General features: G+C 37.8%; 1 long non-coding RNA gene across 2 annotated transcripts; it reads right to left on the bottom strand.

The window, feature by feature from the left end:
• Positions 1 to 219: 219 nt before the first annotated feature.
• LOC110917975 lies at positions 220 to 3,203 on the bottom strand. Of its 2 annotated transcripts, none has more exons than XR_002580983.2 (3): positions 3,056 to 3,203; positions 2,188 to 2,276; positions 220 to 302 (listed from the first exon to the last, which is right to left on the bottom strand). It is a non-coding gene; the product is annotated as an uncharacterized LOC110917975 (long non-coding RNA). The 2 variants fall into 2 exon arrangements; XR_002580984.2 differs by having other exon boundaries at positions 2,188 to 2,271.
• Between the last annotated feature and the right edge of the window lie 10,598 nt (positions 3,204 to 13,801).

The raw sequence follows: 13,801 nt of genomic DNA, 5'->3' as shown, positions 1-13,801 counted from the left end.
GAGTTTCTGGAGCCATTTGGGTCTCCATGTACTTTTATTGATGAAAATGGTAAATTCGGTGCTAAATCTAATGATGGTGTAAGACCCTAAATCACATTTGACCATAAGTCGCAGCGGAAATACGTACCCTAAAATTTCATTCATTATAAACGTTTTGTCTTACTTGAAAGTCCACTTTAAAATATAACAAAAACATAACTTATCATCACTAAGTTACATATGTAAACATTCCCGTACAATCTATCTTGTGACTCGGTCTTCGATCGCTACTCCTTGTGAGGTTAATCCGTGATTCGTACAACCTGCACTCACCACATTCATTCATACATTAGCACACATTATATAAACAAGATTCATTAACGAACACTTCACTATTCGTCATTTTTTTTAAACTTTAAGCATTTCATCTGCGTATCCATTTCCTGGTGAGGCTTCAGTAATGTACCTGCATTACTTTTCATTCTCAAGGTACATCATTAAAAACGTTAACACTCAACATGTCTAAATCATGCTTACATACGTACTTACATACAAACATATATTCACATCTACATACATACATATCTTTCCTACAACTTTACATACATGCATACACTCATACATGTCTTTGCACATACATACATACACAATTACATACATACATATATACATACATACCTTTCCTACATCTTTACATACATGCATACATTCATACACATCTTTATACATACGTACATACACATCTACATACGTACATACCTTTCCTACATCTTTACATACATGCATACACTCGTACATACCTTTATACATACATACATACACATCTACATACGTACATACCTTTCCTACATCTTTACACACATGCATACACTCGTACATACCTTTATTCATACATACATACACATCTACATACGTACATACCTTTCCTACATCTTCACATACACCCATATCCACATCATCACGCACACTCGTGACATTATACATATATACATGCATACATCCCTACTTGTACACCTTTCAAACTCATACATGTCTACTCTCATACATACCGTCATATAACCACGTACTTGCTCACATACTTATAAACATACATCCATACCTAACTACGCATGTTCATACACTTAAACTTATAAAAACGTGGGTTAAATTAGTCGTACGTAACTTGAAACGCGTTTAAAACGAGTTCACGATACAAAACGGAGCAAACGAACAGTTTTCGCCAAGCAGCCACCCACCTATATATATACCTATGCCTTTCTACTTATTTCGCTCCATGTATATATACATACACGCTTATCGCATCCCATAACATTCTGTAATACGTTTAGAATACGTTTCGGGACTCCTTTTCGGTTACGGGACTGTTCTGTACGAATTCTGCACATTATACTGAACTGGCAGCTGATGCACGACCATGCGTCCAATCGCACGACCGTGCAGTGGCAACTGATGCACGGCCATGCATCCAACCGCACGACCGTGCAGTTCCTACGACGATGGGGGCACTGGCAGTGCACAAGCTAGTGCAATGATTTGCTCGAAATCGCACGACCATGCGGCCAAGCGCACGACCGTGCGCCATTTCGCTGCAGATCCGTTTCAATGTCCGAAAACGCTAAAACTTGCGTAACTTTCGAACCGTTTACCCGTTTAACCTCCCGTTTCCTCCCACATGCTTGTAAATTCACATTCTACCCTATGGACTTAAAATCTTACCTCTGGATTAAGGAAATTCTTAACTTACATACATTCGACTTATTACTATTTTCTAACTATTTGACCCGTTCATGCATACATCATCATAACTTGTTTGTTTTACCATAACCTCTTGTAAACATATTAATATCAGTGACGTCTATCATAAATTACTAAATTTTTGGATGTGTTACATCCTCTTAACACATTAATGTTCATATGCTTGTTTTGACCCGTTAAGGGTATTCGCGCATTTATTGGTCTATGACTAACCAAATCATCATCCCCACATCCATACTTGTCCAAAACATTACACTAATCGAATAACTTATTCCTAAACTACTTTTAAGATCGTTTACCCCAAAATTCCCATCGAGGGCATTTTGGTCAACTTTAATCCCATCATTTACGACGAAAGGCTTTAACACACATTTGACCTCAAGCATCATGTTTAATTAATCACAACACTTTATTACTTACTTGAACTAAGAAGTGATTACGGAAATCACTTACCTTATGCGTCCGTGCTCGCATCCGATTCCTTGCCTCTTATTGACCCGTTAACATCTCATGCTTGCGCCCGTCTCGACGTGATTCCTATACTTTCATTTCATCAAAATCACGCTCTTATTAGCATACTCATTTGTGCATGTTAACCATCATGTAAATCGCATCTTTCATACTTAACTTTCATTATTCATTCTTAACCAACATAACTCATATAATCATTTCCATATACGCTTAAATTCATGTAACTCATCATGTCATTACATTTAACGCGGATTGCTATAACATGTATCATACGACTTCTTATAATCCTACCTTTACGATAACGAGTCAAATCATGATTCTTATACTTAGTTGACTTTCAAAGTCAACTATTAACCATATTTAACTATCGATTTATCATCATATATTAGTAACATCATAATCGACTATACGGACAACACTATATACATTTTATCATACACTTGATGTGCGTGTACCACCTTTTAAGCATAACGTACAACTAATTCATACATGCATCTTCTAATTTCATACATAACCCATCAAAACCTACTACTAATCATCATGTTTCCTTTCCAATTAAACATCAAACATAGCATCATCATATTTCTCCTAATTCATCTAACAAGCTTTCATCATACCCACATAATACATCATTCTTTCAACAAGAATTAAACATAAATGGTGATTCAAGTCATCATCCTCACCATAGCAAACGGGTTTCACATCTAAACTTCAAATTAACACAAACCTTACATAACCCATGTTCTATATGATGTTTCTAACCCTTATACATGATCAATTTCATATTATCTCACGGATTAGAGCATAACCCACTTCACCCATGATCATCAATCTTAGATTTAAGACATACCTTATGATCCCCTCGTGTTGGTGATCATTAATCCATGCTCGGTTATGAGTTTAAGCATCATTTAGCCTTCCAATTTGATGATCTTTCATGTTTAGGGTTTGAGACTCCATGGGAGTCTCCTGATCGATCTAGAACACACACGAAGGTGTGTTTGTGTGTGTTGTAATTTTCTTTTAATAACACAACTTCCATCTTGTTCCACTTTAACCCCTCGGGTTTGCCTTTAAAACATAACCGACACTACCTTCATCATTTAATACTTTTGACCATACCCTTAACTAGGTTAAATAGCCTAGTTATTAATTTCATAACGTGTCATATATGAACACACGACAAATATTTACATTCTGATTTTTGGGGCGTTACAAGTCTACCACCCTTAAATGAGGTTTCGTCCCCGAAACCTTTCTTACCTTTATTTAACACCAATTATTCCTTCTCTACGTCCACTCGACATAACCACGAGCTCATCACCATGACTATCATCCAATTTCAAGAATCCATCCCAGAATTCTTATTAATGTTTCTTTCGTGTTTATTTCATCATTCATATCATTGACTTCTTCCTAACAATTCCATACCTTCCTTATCATACTTTCGCATATCATTTTCATTTCCTTGACCTGTCAATAACGGGTCTATATACATACTTCCTCAATCTGTAATCATACATACATTCGTATGATCCGTTCCCAACGGATCCACTACAATCATCCTATCTCTTAAGATTACATTCTACACATATATTATTTAGCATTTAGTTCTTGTTTTGTTACCACACAAAACTACTATTTCATGATCACATATACGCGCTTCACTTCAAAGTTAACATCATTCTATCTTTTCTATAACTACTTGTACCATACATACTCTTACGCTATCTTCCATTCACCTTGTTCATTCTACATTACTATTCCTCTTATTTCATGCATGATTTCGTCTACATAAGCCCACATGTCACGCAAAATCATTATACGAGAGTTTAGCGAATTCTCGAAATTTTCACTTCAAACCTTTGAGATTCATTCCTTAACAACATAATCTTCTTCTTAGGTCCACTGTTAGGAATCGAACATTCTGTACTATACCATACTCATTCCACCATACATTTTGTAGGGCGTTTTCAACTTACAAATTCATACTTATCTGACATAAATTAAAGCATTTTACTTACCTCGATTTCCTTCCATACTTCAGCGATCCGTATATCAGACCTGTCCACATTCTTCACGTGTACTAGCCGTACTAGACTAGATTTCATTCATCCGTGCAATGTGCCTTCACTCGTGCACAACCTCCACCAAATCGATGGGTTTCATCACCTCTAGGTTCCTTCTTGTGCGTACTTATATCATTGTCCGGGTATTAGCCCGTCATTCGTTTTGACTCCTAGTAGTCGATTACCAGCACTTTTAACACATAACTTATTCAAAACTTCTTTCTTTCATTTTAAAATTTAAAATTTAGGTTTGCGTGCCAATCCTGATCATTCTTTCATCCAGTTACTTTACATTTACTCACATGATTCGTTTGACACAACCATGGTCAAACCAATGACACATCGCGATGTGGGCTATTTTCATCATTTCTATATTTTAAGCTCGTCCTGCGTACACAATCGTAGCATCCCTACCTTTCATTATTTCTATGTTTTGAATCCGACTAGCGGTTTCAAACATTCCCTTCATGTATTTCATACTTTGAATCTGTCTCGCGGATTCAAACATCCCATTCATGCTTTTCATACCTTGAATTCGTCTCACGGATTCAAACATCCCATTCATGCCTTTCATACCTTGAATCCGTCTTGCGGATTCAAACATTGCATTCATACCTTTCCTTCCTTGAATCCGTCTCGCGGATTCAATCATTTCATTCATACATTTCATTTCTTGAATCCGTCTCGCGGATTCAAACATTTCGTTCATACCTTGTTGATCCGCACTTTCTTACGGATTCAACATTCTTCATTCTGAACAGGCATGTTTTTTTTTCATTCTTACATAGTACTCTCATTTTCCCGAGAGTCTTACTTCCCATTTCACCCACACGCCCGCCTGCTACCCAACTCTACCGGACATACCTGTAACAATTATCATGATCTCACGAACGTCGTACGTTTCTCGTGTACTAGCCAGGTACACAATACACATAGTAGTTTCGTGCCTTTATGCAATTGCCACCTTATGTCCGTAGACTTAGGTTTCGGCGCGTGTATCACTTTCAATACTTCATTACATACAATCCTTGTCTTTCATTCAAAATTTTCCTTCCTTTACTGAGTTTTACTATTACATATACCCACATATTAAATTCACGTACCTGGGGCTCATTTGCCTATTTGTCACTTGACGGTTCTAGTTATTCATCTTAAACTGCTTTCACGGATCATCCTCTTGAAACACTTATGCTTACCTTGCACATACAAAAACGTCAGTTTCTTCATACGTATACATAAGTACATACTTACATTAGCTTCTATCTTTGGATCTTGATCGAGTCATAGATTGTACGGGTTTCTTATCTCAAGAGCACACAAGTTTGAGTTCAAGTACTTACTTTCTCGTACTTGATTCCCTCAAACCAGGGCTCTGATACCAACTTGTAAGACCCTAAATCACATTTGACCATAAGTCGCAGCGGAAATACGTACCCTAAAATTTCATTCATTATAAACGTTTTGTCTTACTTGAAAGTCCACTTTAAAATATAACAAAAACATAACTTATCATCACTAAGTTACATATGTAAACATTCCCGTACAATCTATCTTGTGACTCGGTCTTCGATCGCTACTCCTTGTGAGGTTAATCCGTGATTCGTACAACCTGCACTCACCACATTCATTCATACATTAGCACACATTATATAAACAAGATTCATTCACGAACACTTCACTATTCGTCATTTTTTTTTAAACTTTAAGCATTTCATCTGTGTATCCATTTCCTGGTGAGGCTTCAGTAATGTACCTGCATTACTTTTCATTCTCAAGGTACATCATTAAAAACGTTAACACTCAACGTGTCTAAATCATGCTTACATACGTACTTACATACAAACATACATTCACATCTACATACATACATATCTTTCCTACAACTTTACATACATGCATACACTCATACATGTCTTTGCACATACATACATACACAATTACATACATACATATATACATACATACATACCTTTCCTACATCTTTACATACATGCATACACTCATACACATCTTTATACATACGTACATACACATCTACATACGTACATACCTTTCCTACATCTTTACATACATGCATACACTCGTACATACCTTTATACATACATACATACACATCTACATACGTACATACCTTTCCTACATCTTTACACACATGCATACACTCGTACATACCTTTATTCATACATACATACACATCTACATACGTACATACCTTTCCTACATCTTCACATACACCCATATCCACATCATCACACACACTCGTGACATTATACATATATACATGCATACATCCCTACTTGTATACATTTCAAACTCATACATGTCTACTCTCATACATACCGTCATATAACCACGTACTTGCTCACATACTTATAAACATACATCCATACCTAACTACGCATGTTCATACACTTAAACTTATAAAAACGTGGGTTAAATTAGTCGTACGTAACTTGAAACGCGTTTAAAACGAGTTCACGATACAAAACGGAGCAAACGAACAGTTTTCGCCAAGCAGCCACCCACCTATATATATACACCTATGCCTTTCTACTTATTTCGCTCCATGTATATATACATACACGCTTATCGCATCCCATAACATTCTATAATAAGTTTAGAATACGATTCGGGACTCCTTTTCGGTTACGGGACTGTTCTGTACGAATGCACATTATACTGAACTGGCAGCTGATGCACGGCCATGCGTCCAATCGCACGACCGTGCAGTGGCAACTGATGCACGGCCATGCATCCAACCGCACGACCGTGCAGTTCCTACGACGATGGGGGCACTGGCAGTGCACAAGCTAGTGCAATGATTTGCTCGAAATCGCACGACCATGCGGCCAAGCGCACGACCGTGCGCCATTTCGCTGCAGATCCGTTTCAATGTCCGAAAACGCTAAAACTTGCGTAACTTTCAAACCGTTTACCCGTTTAACCTCCCGTTTCCTCCCACATGCTTGTAAATTCACATTCTACCATATGGACTTAAAATCTTACCTCCGGATTAAGGAAATTCTTAACTTACATACATTCGACTTATTACTATTTTCTAACTATTTGACCCGTTCATGCATACATCATCATAACTTGTTTGTTTTACCATAACCTCTTGTAAACATATTAATATCAGTGACGTCTATCATAAATTACTAAATTTTTGGAAGTGTTACATCCTCTTAACACATTAATGTTCATATGCTTGTTTTGACCCGTTAAGGGTATTCGCGCATTAATTGGTCTATGACTAACCAAATCATCATCCCCACATCCATACTTGTCCAAAACATTACACTAATCGAATAACTTATTCTTAAACTACTTTTAAGATCGTTTACCCCAAAATTCCCATCGAGGGCATTTTGGTCAACTTTAATCCCATCATTTACGACGAAAGGCTTTAACACACATTTGACCTCAAGCATCATGTTTAATTAATCACAACACTTTATTACTTACTTGAACTAAGAAGTGATTACGGAAATCACTTACCTTATGCGTCCGTGCTCGCATCCGATTCCTTGCCTCTTATTGACCCGTTAACATCTCATGCTTGCGCCCGTCTCGACATGATTCCTATACTTTCATTTCATCAAAATCACGCTCTTATTAGCATACTCATTTGTGCATGTTAACCATCATGTAAATCGCATCTTTCATACTTAACTTTCATTATTCATTCTTAACCAACATAACTCATATAATCATTTCCATATACGCTTAAATTCATGTAACTCATCATGTCATTACATTTAACGCGGATTGCTATAACATGTATCATACGACTTCTTATAATCCTACCTTTACGATAACGAGTCAAATCATGATTCTTTTACTTAGTTGACTTTCAAAGTCAACTATTAACCATATTTAACTATCGATTTATCATTATATACTAGTAACATCATAATCGACTATACGGACAACACTATATACATTTTATCATACACTTGATGTGCGTGTACCACCTTTTAAGCATAACGTACAACTAATTCATACATGCATCTTCTAATTTCATACATAACCCATCAAAACCTACTACTAATCATCATGTTTCCTTTCCAATTAAACATCAAACATAGCATCATCATATTTCTCCTAATTCATCTAACAAGCTTTCATCATACCCACATAATACATCATTCTTTCAACAAGAATTAAACATAAATGGTGATTCAAGTCATCATCCTCACCATAGCAAACGGGTTTCACATCTAAACTTCAAATTAACACAAACCTTACATAACCCATGTTCTATATGATGTTTCTAACCCTTATACATGATCAATTTCATATTATCTCATGGATTAGAGCATAGCCCACTTCACCCATGATCATCAATCTTAGATTTAAGACATACTTTATGATCCCCTCGTGTTGGTGATCATTAATCCATGCTCGGTTATGAGTTTAAGCATCATTTAGCCTTCCAATTTGATGATCTTTCATGTTTAGGGTTTGAGACTCCATGGGAGTCTCCTGATCGATCTAGAACACACACGAAGGTGTGTTTGTGTGTGTTGTAATTTTCTTTTAATAACACAACTTCCATCTTGTTCCACTTTAACCCCTCGGGTTTGCCTTTAAAACATAACCGACACTACCTTCATCATTTAATACTTTTGACCATACCCTTAACTAGGTTAAATAGCCTAGTTATTAATTTCATAACGTGTCATATATGAACACACGACAAATATTTACATTCTGATTTTTGGGGCGTTACAGATGGTTTCTTTGTAGGTTATGCGAGCCCGTTGAAGAGGGTGTTTGTACCGTGCCTGGGAAAAGTAATACAAGTTCAGCATGTGGATTGTCAGAAGCACACTGCTTCACCACAACTTCCCGGACAAAGATTCTTGTTCGACTATGAAAAACTCTGGGAGTCGTTCCAACTTCCGACCGAGCCAAGTATTGAAGAACTTGTTCTGCTATATCAACAGCAACAATCTAGTTCACAAGACCAAGTGCCAAGACCTTTGGTAGTTTCACAACCTGAGGTGGATACAAGCAATTCTACAAGTGGCACACACGATCACGAAGCCGGTCCAAGTGGAACAGCTCACGAACCACCAGAGGAACCAGCTCCAACATTTGACAACTCTGACGACTCAGAAGAGGAATCCGGTCCTACTTTTGACGAGGAACCAAATGTTACTACGACGGAAGCTGAGGATCACACCGGTGATCTAGACATAACGAGCTTGCAATCGGAAGTTGACGTGCCTGACACCGTTATGCCTCGAACCTTGTCTTATCATCCTTCAGAGCAGATTATCGGTGACCTACAAAGTGGTGTTAAAACGAGAGATCAAATCAACAGAGCACTTACATGTTTTTATTCGTCTGTTGCACATTTACAGGAAGAATTCTCACTGAAATGTTTTATCTCGTAGATTGAACCCAGAACTTATAAAGAAGCCTTGACAGAAAACAGCTGGGTGAATGCTATGCAGGAAGAGCTGCAGCAATTCGAGAAACTAGGTGTTTGGAGATTAGTAGATCTGCCGAAGAATCAAAAGTTGATCAAAACGAAGTGGGTATTCAAGTGTAAGAGATACGATAGAGGAGTTGTGGTTCGGAACAAAGCACGATTAGTGGTACAAGGATTCAGTCAGCAAGAAGGCATCGATTATGATGAAGTTTACGCGCCTGTTGCTAGACTTGAAGCTATTCGGATCTTCTTGGCGTTTGCGTCGTGGAAAGACTTCAAAGTGTACCAGCTTGATGTAAAATCTGCATTCCTGTATGGAAAGATTAAAGAAGAACTGTATGTGGGACAACCACCGAGTTTCACTGATCCACTACACAAGAACAAAGTCTATCTGCTTGATAAGGCGCTCTACGGTTTACACCAGGCCCCGAGAGCCTGGTATGAGACGTTTTCCCAACATCTGCTGGCCAACAGGTTCACCAGAGGGACAGTCGATAGCACATTGTTCATAAAGGAAGTTGCAGGCCATCTCCTAATTGTGCAGATCTACGTAGATGACATCATTTTTGGTTCGACCAACGACGAGTTATGTAAAGAGTTTGAGAAGGTTATGAAGAAGAAATTCGAAATGAGTTTGATGGGGGAGATGAAGTTCTTCCTCGGGCTGCAGGTAGAGCAGATGCCCGACGGAATCTTCATACACCAAACAAAATACGTAAACGACGTACTGGAAAAGTTTGACATGGCTCAATCCAGTCCAGCAGCAACCCCCTAGCACAGAATCATGGTATTTATCCTAACGAGAGTGGAGTAAAGGTGGAGGAGACATTGTACCGGTCAATCATCGGATCCTTAATGTATCTCACTGCTTCACGACCGGACATCATGTACCCAACATGACTTTGCGCCAGATATCAGTCAAGCCCGAAGGAGTCACACCTGACAATTGTCAAAAGAATATTACGGTATTTGAAAGGCTGCCCAAGCATCGGCTTGTGGTATCCTCGCTCGGGTGACTTCTCTCTAACAGGTTTTGCTGATTCTGACTTTGGAAGCTGCAAGCAGAACGCTAAGTCCACCACTGCTGGGTGTCAGTTCTTCGGAACTCGACTTGTTACCTGGCAGTGCAAGAAACAAACCTCTGTGGCGCTTTCTACTTGTGAGGCTGAATACGTTTCAGCCTCCTGCTGTTGCTCTCAGATCCTTTGGATCCAACAGCAAATGCGTGACTTTGGTTTGTAATTCTTGGATACACCGATATTCGTGGACAATGAAGCAGCCATTAATATAACTAAAAACCCGGTTCACCATTCTAAAACGAAACATATAGAGATCCGTCATCACTTCATCCGTGATTGTCACGAGAAGAAGTTGATACGGATTGAACATATACACACCGATGATCAGAAGGATGATTTCTATATAAAACCGTTTGATAAAAAGAGATTTTATTATCTTTTACAATTAAATGGGATGAAAAATCTGCGTTCTGGGAGGGTTGAAGAATGTGAAGCCGAGGAGGGCGGCGATCAGATGTGAACTACGTCGTGTTGTCAACTTTGTTTGTACAGTTTATTTTATGCTTTTCGATAAAAACAAAAACACAAAAATATGTTTTTATTTTAGGGGGAGAAAGTTTGCAGAAAAATACAAAAACAATAGAAAACTTGAAAAATCCAAAAACATTGAAAAATCTGAAAAAGAGCTTGTGTATAATAGGGGAAATGATAGTACATCAACTAGACAGACACAGTACGCTAAAGAAATGTAATGTTTAATATGCGTTAAGTAGTCTCGCTGATGATGTGCCGATAGGTTTTTACAAAATCAGTAGATTTGTTTGGGATATAAACATAAAAATTACTTGCTTTTACGTGGGGAACATCTCTAGGACATATGGGTAACCCCGAAATCTTGTTTGAAAGGTCCCTCTTTCTGAGATACTAGGTCTTGATGCTTAGTGATATCTGGGGTATTGTCCCGGGACTTCTGCTGAATGGAAATTCTGACCTAGTCCCCGTATAATACTTTACGCACTGCTTTACTCGTAAAGCCTCCCCTCAGCAAAAAAAAAATGATAACACATTGCAAAATGTTAATCATGTGCTGTTGTAAAAAAAAAAAGATTCCCTAAAGGGAACCACCGAAGTCGAGCCGTCATCTCTCTGCTGAACGGAAGTTCTAACCTGAGCTCGCACGGCCTCGCAATTCACCCCATTACAGATATCATCTAGGTATACTCACCTGTAAGACTGAATATTGGGATCTGGATACGGGAGTATATACTGAGGTGGGACACATGTAAAAGTTTAAGTCTTAAAACATTAAATCCGTATCCCGAACAGATTGAAAGTTGTGTGAAAATTTAAGAGGATCAGTATATCGACAATCTAAGCGAACTGTTTAAAGCTGAGTATGAAATATAAGCTTAACGGTACTTGTGTCTTGTCGGCAGCTGATATGATCCCCTAACACGCTCACAAAAATATTGTGTGTACAGTTTTCTGCTTATCTGTTTCTAGAAACCAAAAAGATTTTATTTTCATCTTATTTTCGACAACAGACGTTAGGGATCAGATAATCAAAGTCTTGTGCAGAGCATGTCTGATTCATGAGGTTTGGGTAAGCAGGAGAGTCTGAAAAGTGATTGGTACATGTTTGAAAGTTTGAAAAGTTCAGAAGTTCATTAATTTGAACTAATTTCAGTCTTAGAAAGTCAGCATACTTCATAATCTAGTCAACCAAGGTCATTAAGTTGGACTTGGTGGGCTGAACAGTTGACCAAGGTCATTAACTTGGACTTGGTTAACTGGGTGTGTCGGTAAAAAATCAGAAAATGTCAAAAAGTTAAAATTTTGAAAAGGATTGAATCTGATTCCGCTTGAAAACAAGATTTCACATTAAGTTGTGTAATTTCGCTTGAAGTTGCTTCTCAAGTGATTCTGCTTGAACAGCATCCATGACCATTTCAAGCGAAATCAGATAGCCTATATAGAGCTATCTAATTCCGCTTGAACTCCATTATTCTGATTTCGCTTCAAGTGTTTTGCTCTCGACGATTTTCAAGCGAAACCCTAAGAACATCGATTTACAGCCGAAACTCTGCTCGTTTGTTGATTGATTTCGTGTTTTTAGTTGGCTAACTCAACTAGGAACATGGGAAAGGTGAGAAATCGAACCAATCTGAACCAAATCATGGTTAATTTTGAGTGTCGGCAGTGAACTTTTCTGAAAACATAGATTAGGTTTGAATGGTTGGGTAAAATGAACTATTATCATATCTGTGTGTTCGGAATGTCTTGTAGATCATGTTTAGCGCTTTGATTGTATCAGTCTGTAGTTTCCGCTTGTAGGACGATGAACAGATTAAACAGACTTAGATCTAGGATTTTTATGATGGTAGAAATGAAATTAAAACATATCATTGTGATCGGAATTCACTGATTAACAGTCTAACATGTTCAATTTCATCATCAGATAGTTTTTGAATGATTAATCATAATTCCGCTTGAATTCCATGATTTGCTTGAAAGAAGATAAAATTTCAATCATGTGATTCCGCTTCAATGTGATGTTTGTTTCAAAGTTGATTCTGCTTCAAATTAACTTAGTGATTTCGCTTCAATTGAACTAAGTTGATTCCGCTTCAAACCTTGATGTGTTATTCTGCTTCAAAGTGCATTAGTTGATTTCGCTTCAAACTCTCTTGTGATTTCGCTTGAAATGTTATTGCATATCATGTGATTTCGCTTGAACATAGTTTGATGCTGAATTTTTCAAAGTTTTTGATTTGTTTGCACAGTGTTGTGTTGCAGGCTTCGAATGTGATTTTTGATCCATTGCACAATAGTTGCTGTGACTTTGATGAGGATAAGAATACAAAGTTGTCTGAGTTCAGTAGCATTCTGGAGTTTATGAGAAGAGTTCCTATTCAGAAAGCGTTGACGGATTAACATCTGGTGTATAGATCTCATGTTGAACGTTTCTGGAAGCACGCAACTTATGACGAAGCGAACAAAGTGATCAATTCAGTAGTGAAGCAGTATGATGAGAAGAAGTCAATTATTGTTACAGAGGCGCTTGTTCG

The sequence above is a fragment of the Helianthus annuus genome, chromosome 16 (assembly GCF_002127325.2).
Source record: "Helianthus annuus cultivar XRQ/B chromosome 16, HanXRQr2.0-SUNRISE, whole genome shotgun sequence".
NCBI classification, from domain to species: Eukaryota; Viridiplantae; Streptophyta; class Magnoliopsida; order Asterales; family Asteraceae; genus Helianthus; species Helianthus annuus.
This window is presented reverse-complemented; position numbering and strand designations above follow the sequence as displayed.